This window comes from Zea mays, chromosome 1 (genome assembly GCF_902167145.1).
Source record: "Zea mays cultivar B73 chromosome 1, Zm-B73-REFERENCE-NAM-5.0, whole genome shotgun sequence".
In the NCBI taxonomy this organism is placed as follows: domain Eukaryota; kingdom Viridiplantae; phylum Streptophyta; class Magnoliopsida; order Poales; family Poaceae; genus Zea; species Zea mays.
This window is the reverse complement of record NC_050096.1, coordinates 20,045,771-20,052,784: the sequence shown is the minus strand read 5'-3', so window position 1 is coordinate 20,052,784 and position 7,014 is coordinate 20,045,771.

Sequence of the window (7,014 nt, the reverse complement as noted above, 5' to 3'; positions counted from 1 at the left end):
GTCGGGCGGTTGGGCAGGGGAGAGGGATTTGGGGGAGGGGAGGGGAGGGGATGACAGGCGGGGCCCGCAGGGGAGGGGAGAGAAATTTGGGGGGGAGGGGAGGGGAGGCGTGGCTGGGCCGGCCCACGACGCGAGGGGGGGAAGGGGAGAGGGGGAAGGCCGGCTGGGCCGGCCGGCTGGCTGGGCCGCGCGCCAAGGGGGGGGGGGGGCTGGGCCGAAATGGGAGGAGAGGGGGGAAGAGAGAAGAAAAAGATTTTCCTTTTTCTTTAAATTTAGATGAATGGTTTCACAATTTCAATCAATCAAAATAAATGCATGGTTCGGCATGGTGCATCAAACATAATAAACTATTTTAGGGTTTTGCTTTACACGAGATCTCAAGCCGAATCCCGCTATAACTTTGGAAAAGGTCGAGGCTTAGCGAGGAGAAAAAGGAAAAGGAAAGGGTAACACCCGAATTTGGTGAGGGAAAAGAAGAAAAAAATCTACCCCCAAATTCAGGGCGTTACAAACCTATCCCCCTTAAAAGAATCTCGCCCTCGAGATTCAGGGTTGGCTAGCAAAGAGCTCAGGGTATTTGGCCATCAGATCATCTTCACGCTCCCAGATTGCCTCTTCCTCAGAGTGGTGACTCCATCTGACTTTGCGTATTCTGATGGTCTTCCTTCGGGTGTCTCTGTCTGCAGTCTCAAGGATTTGCGCTGGTTTCTCTGTGTAGGTCAAGTCCTCCTGAACCTCCAGACCTTCCACTGGCAACTGCTCTTCTGGCACACGCAAGCACTTCTTCAACTGAGACACATGAAAGACATCATGCACAACAGACAAATTTTCTGGCAGACTAAGATGATAGGCCACTTCTCCACGCCTTGCGAGAATTTGATACAGACCGATGTAGCGGGGTGCTAGCTTGCCTTTGACTCCGAACCTTCTGACTCCTCTGATCGGTGACACTTTCAGATAGACAAAGTCTCCGACTTCGAAACTCAGCTCTCTTCTTCTTGTGTCTGCATAGCTTCGCTGTCTTGACTGCGCTATCTTCAGATTCTCTCGGACCATCTTGATGTTCTCTTCGGCTTCAAGCAGAATGTCTCGCCCAAACACCTGCTTTTCTCCAGGCTGATCCCATTGCAACGGAGTTCTACAACTCCTTCCATAGAGCGCCTGAAATGGTGACATCTTCAAACTGGCCTGGTAACTGTTGTTATAGGAAAACTCTGCATAAGGCAATCTCTTGTCCCATCCGGACTGATCTTGCAACACAGGCTCTCAACATGTCTTCAAGAATTTGATTGGTCCTTTCGGTCTGGCCATCTGTCTGCGGATGATACGCTGAACTGAAATTCAGATGTGTGCCCAAGGCTTCATGCAATTGCTGCCAGAAATGAGAGGTGAACTGTGTTCCTCGGTCTGACACTATCTTCTTTGGCACACCGTGAAGACAGACGATCCGAGACATGTACAACTCTGCCAATACTGCACTGCTGTAGTTGGTCTTGACGGGTATGAAGTGGGCTGACTTGGTTAAGCGGTCCACCACTACCCAAATAGAATCGTAGCCGGCTCGAGTGCGAGGCAATCCGACTATGAAATCCATGCCGATTTCATCCCATTTCCACTGAGGGATTTGCAACGGCTGCAACAGTCCAGCTGGTCTCTGGTGCTCTGCCTTGATCCTTCGACAACTATCGCACATAGCCACATGCTCTGCGATTTCCCTCTTCATTCCGTACCACCAGAATTTCTTCTTCAGATCTTGATACATCTTCTCACTGCCAGGGTGAATCGAATAGGCTGTCTCATGAGCTTCCTTGAGGATCAACTCCCAAATAGACTGAACATTGGGAACACACAAGCGGTCTTTGAACCATATCACACCTTCTGCATCTTCTCGAAAATCTTTGCCTCTGCCATCTAGAATCAGTCGCCGGATCTCACTGATCTTCTCATCATTCTTCTGCGCTTCTTTGATTTCCCGCTCCAAGGTAGGTTCCAACTCAATTGTGACTCCTCGCGAATTATTCAAAAATCCGAGACTCAACCTGTCAAACTCTTTGGCCAACTCATAAGGCATCGGACGAGCGACCATCAGGTTGACTTGACTCTTCCTGCTCAAAGCATCTGTCACTACGTTCGCTTTGCCCGGATGGTAATGAATCTCCAACTCATAGTCTTTGATCAGCTCTAACCATCTTCGCTGCCTCATGTTCAACTCTGACTGAGTAAATATGTACTTCAGACTCTTGTGGTCTGTGTAAACATCGCACTTCTGTCCATACAGGTAGTGCCTCCATGTCTTCAGTGCGTGAACTACCGCTGCCAACTCTAGGTCATGGATTGGGTAATTCTTCTCATGAACCTTCAACTGTCGGGATGAGTAAGCCACAACTCTTCCCTCTTGCATCAACACACATCCCAAACCAGTGTAACAAGCATCACAATACACCGAGAAGGGCTTGTGCACATCAGGCAAGACTAAAACAGGCGCTGTAGTCAACTTCTCTTTCAGCGCTTCGAAGGCCTCTTGACATTTCTAGGTCCACTTGAACTCAACCTTGTTGCCTAGCAACGCTGTCATTGGTTTTGCAATCTTCGAAAACCCTACGATGAATCGCCGATAATATCCGGCCATTCCAATGAAGCTCTTGATTCCTCGGGCATCTGTTGCGCTTTCCAGTTTAGAATGTCTGCCACTTTCTTCGGATCCATAGCCAATCCTTTTTTGTTGATTATGTGACCCAAGAACAGGACTTCACTGATCCAGAACTCGCACTTGCTCAATTTTGCATACAACTGGTGCTCTTGCAATCTCTGCAATACCATCCTCAAATGACTTGCATGCTCTTCTTCGCTTTGAGAATAAATCAGAATGTCATCGATGAATACCACCACAAACTTGTCGAGATAGTCCATGAATACACTGTTCATCAAGTTCATGGAGAAGGCCGATGCATTGGTTAGACCGAAAGACATCACAGTGAACTCATACAACCCATACTTGGTAATGAGTGTCGTCTTCGGAATGTCTGAAGGTCGGATCCTGAGCTGATGATAACCTGACCTCAGATCAATCTTGGAGAACACACTGGCTCCTCTCAACTGGTCGAACAGATCTTATATTCTGGGCAAGGGGTACTTGTTCTTAATTGTGACTTCATTCAGAGCTCGATAATCGATACACATCCTTTTGGTGCCATCCTTCTTTTCCACAAATAGGACAGGGGCGGCCCAAGGTGAGGTGCTTGGCCGGATGTAACCTTTCTCTGACAGCTCATCAATCTGCTTCTTAAGTTCAACCAACTCTGGTCTAGATATTCTGTAAGCTCTCTTAAAGATGGGGGTGGTTCCAGGAAGAAGCTCTATGGCAAACTCAACTTTCCGCTCTGGCGACATACTCGGTATGTCCTTTGGAAACACATCTGGGAACTCGGACACAACCTTGATACTCTCAATTGGGTTTGCTTCACTGCTTTCAACAGCCATCTGATAACAACTTCCTTTCTTCGGCTCAGGCGGGACTAACTCGGTCACCACTTCCTCTCCTAGTGGGGACACCAACTTGATTGTCCTCTTATCACAACTGATAACTGCCTGATACTTATCTAGCCAATTCATCCCTAGGATGACATCTATTCCCTGAGTACCCATTACTATGAGATTAGCGGGAAACGCTATCCCCCTTATTTCCACACATACATTCAGACAAATGCTATTGGCTCGAATTCTACCACCGGCTGAGTCAATTTGAATGGGGGTTGACATGGTAGTAATTGGAAGATTATGTGCTTCTACCCATGATGCAGTAATGAAAGAATGTGTTGCTCCAGTATCAAATAACACTTCTGCAATATGAGAGTCGACTGGGAACATACCTACTATCATGCTGGGGGTCTCCTGAACTGCTTCAGCCTCCAAGTGGTTCAATCTCCCATGGTTATAACGTGGCTGAGAGTTGTTGCCTGCTCCAGGCTGAGACACATTCTGCTTTGCTGGGGCATTGGGGCCTGATTGCTGCTGGGCTGCCTTCTTCGAACATTGCATCACCCAATGGCCTTGCTCTCCACAGTGGAAACATGCTCTGTTTTCAACCTGAGCTGGTGCTGCCTGACTGCTCTGCTGGTTTGCTGGGGCAGGAAGACGAGGTGCCTGCTGATTCTGCCTCTGAAACTGACCTCCTCCTGACTGATTGTTCTGACGATTCTGATACTGGTGCTGAGGATACTGCCTTTGGAACTGCTGATGCTGCTGAGGTGGACGCTGGTTCTGCCTAAACTGTTGAGGTTGATTGCTTGAGAAACGAGGACGATTGCTGCTTCCAGGCTGGAGTCCACTGACCTTGCGCTTACGATCCTCCATCTCCTTACGCTTCCTCTCTGTCATGATTACTCTGTCAATCAAGTGCTGGAATGTCGGGAAGGTATGATTCATCAATTGGTACTGCAGAGGGTCGACCAAGCCTCTCAGGAAACGGTACTGTCGCTTGGCGTCGGTGTTGACATCTTCAGGAGCATAGCGAGACAATTGCAAAAACCTGTCTCGGTATTCACTGACAGACGATGACCCTTGCTTGAGGGCCAGGAACTCCTCCTTCTTCACTGTCATCAGACCTGCAGGAACATGGTACTGACGAAAGCTACCTCAGAACTCTTCACAGGTGATGGTGTCGGGGTTGGCATGGGTGGCGAGATAAGACTCCCACCATGACTGAGCTGCTCCTCTCAACAGACGGGGACCATACAGGACTTTCTCCCTGTCGTCACACTGAGCGGTATGCAACTCCCGCTCCACAGTGCGTAGCCAGTCTTCAGCATCCATGGGGTCAGAAGAGTGAGCGAACGTTGGTGGATGACCTCTCATGAATTCAGCACGCTTGTCCCTGGGCATCTGAGGCATCTGAGGCTGAGGTGGTGCCTGCTGCTGCTGCTGAATAGCGGCCAGAGTCTAACCGATGGCTTGAACTACCTGAGTCTGCATCAGGAACATCTGCTCGATGGACATCGGGGGCAGGGGCGGCAGTTGCTGTTGCTGGGGTACCTCTTCCTGCTGAGCGGCTTGCTCCTGCTGAGCACGCCTTCCTCCTCTGCGCCTGTTCTCTGACATCTGCAGAATGCAATCACACATCAGAACTGATCTTGCAAATCTTGCAGCATAAGAAAAGAGTATAGAATTCTCCATAACACTGAATAGATGAGCATCTTCACTGATCTCCAACACAGACCAACACAGCTTCTCAGATAAAGAGGAAAGTGGAATAAAAGGTTTCCCAACTAGATAACTAACTCTTTTAACATATAACAGGTAAACCAAAATGCAGGGGATACCCGCACTCTGGTGACAGTCATTACAAAGATCCAAACCAAACATAGTTCATCATGACAAACATAAATGCACAAGATATAGCAAACTACCCTGTCTAACTAAGACTAACTAAGAGCGAGACTAACGCTAGGATTGTAGCTTCTACGTATATATTTCGTATTAATTACAAGATCCAACTCTAACGATCTATGGTTCTAGATTTATCTTGGTCTTGCAGTCGGGATTGCCATAAGACTGGTGTCCACGCCGAGATGAGCGGTATGGGTGCTGAGTCCCGACGGGAGCGGGGGAACCATCATCCAGGTGACGACGTTCCGCGCGCTCAGCCCGCAGCAGGGCGATCTCAGCACGAGCCCTACTCAGCTCGTCTAGCGCATGGTCCAGCTCCGTGTTTAGCACGACGGCTAGGTTGACTGTGCTGCTCAACCTAGGATTGTCCTCACCGACAGGCGAAACAATCACGCCTCCTGTGCTGCCAGATGGACGGTGGGGGTAATACTTCAGGTTGAGACCGTCAGCTACCCCACCGAGCACTGAGCAGTAGTGCGAAAGCGCACGCCGTGCAGCATCTTGCATGGCCGCCTAAGCTGAGTCCCGCTTAGAGATAGAATAGTGCTCTGAGCAGGCCTCCACACCCTGGAGACTGTTCTCCGGATGGCGCACCAAGCAGGTCGCCTCCCAGCGGTCCGGGTAGACCCCGCGACTGTGCTGGTAGACCACACAGCGATACTCGATGGACCAAGTATGCCGGTTAAGTGCCCGATGTAGCAGGGTGTCGAGCGCATCGTGGAAGTGACACCCGCGAGCAGCGTCGCGAGTGATGGGTCGAGCAACCCATCCTTCCGGCTCCTGGTCAGCGGAGAAGTTGGTGTCGTGGCTCGAGCTGTCGTCGCCACCTCCGTCGTCTGGGTCTCCTCCAACAGCTACTCCAGAGGCTGGGGCGCCCAGTGGTGGTGCAGGGGGCGCCTCCAGAGGAAGCACAGGGGAGCAGCTCCTCACAGACTCTATCTCCTGTTGGAGCGAGAAAGAAGAGCCCTGCTTCTCCTGTCGTCGATGCTCCTGCTCCTCATGCAGGCGGTGGTGCAGCCTCTCCAAGTGACTGGACTGACCAGCCACGGGACGGTGAAGCGGACGCTCAGCAAGGCGGGAGGGTAAGAAGGGGATGATAGACTTTCGTGCAGTGTGTCTAAGATGAGCCATCTACAAAAGACACCGCAAGCAAAAGAGTGAGAACAGAATTAATATGACCAGCAAGTAATGAATCATAAATAAATGAAGGATTAGAATAAAACATAATTTTCAGCAAGGTATAATATATAGTAGAACATAGGTTTGGTCGGTATGACCAACTTTTGAAGGGATACCAAAGTCAAGGTAGGGACAGAGGTCTATAGTCCTTAGAACGACCATTCTACTCTAGGTTAGCAGTCCTACAGTCAGCACCTTTGATACCACCTATGTCACACCCGGTTTTAGAAGGCAAACCGAATGCGAACCATGTACGTGCCAGGATCAACAATTCACGTACACAACAGTTACATAACATGGACATCATCACATAGTGCTCAAATAGTATTAAAAAGGAAATAGTCGATTACATCATATGTCTGAGAGATCCACATAGTCCTTACAATAAATCAAAGTGCGAAAACGAAACGTAGATAAACGCGGCCTTCACAGGCAGCCGACTGGGGGTTG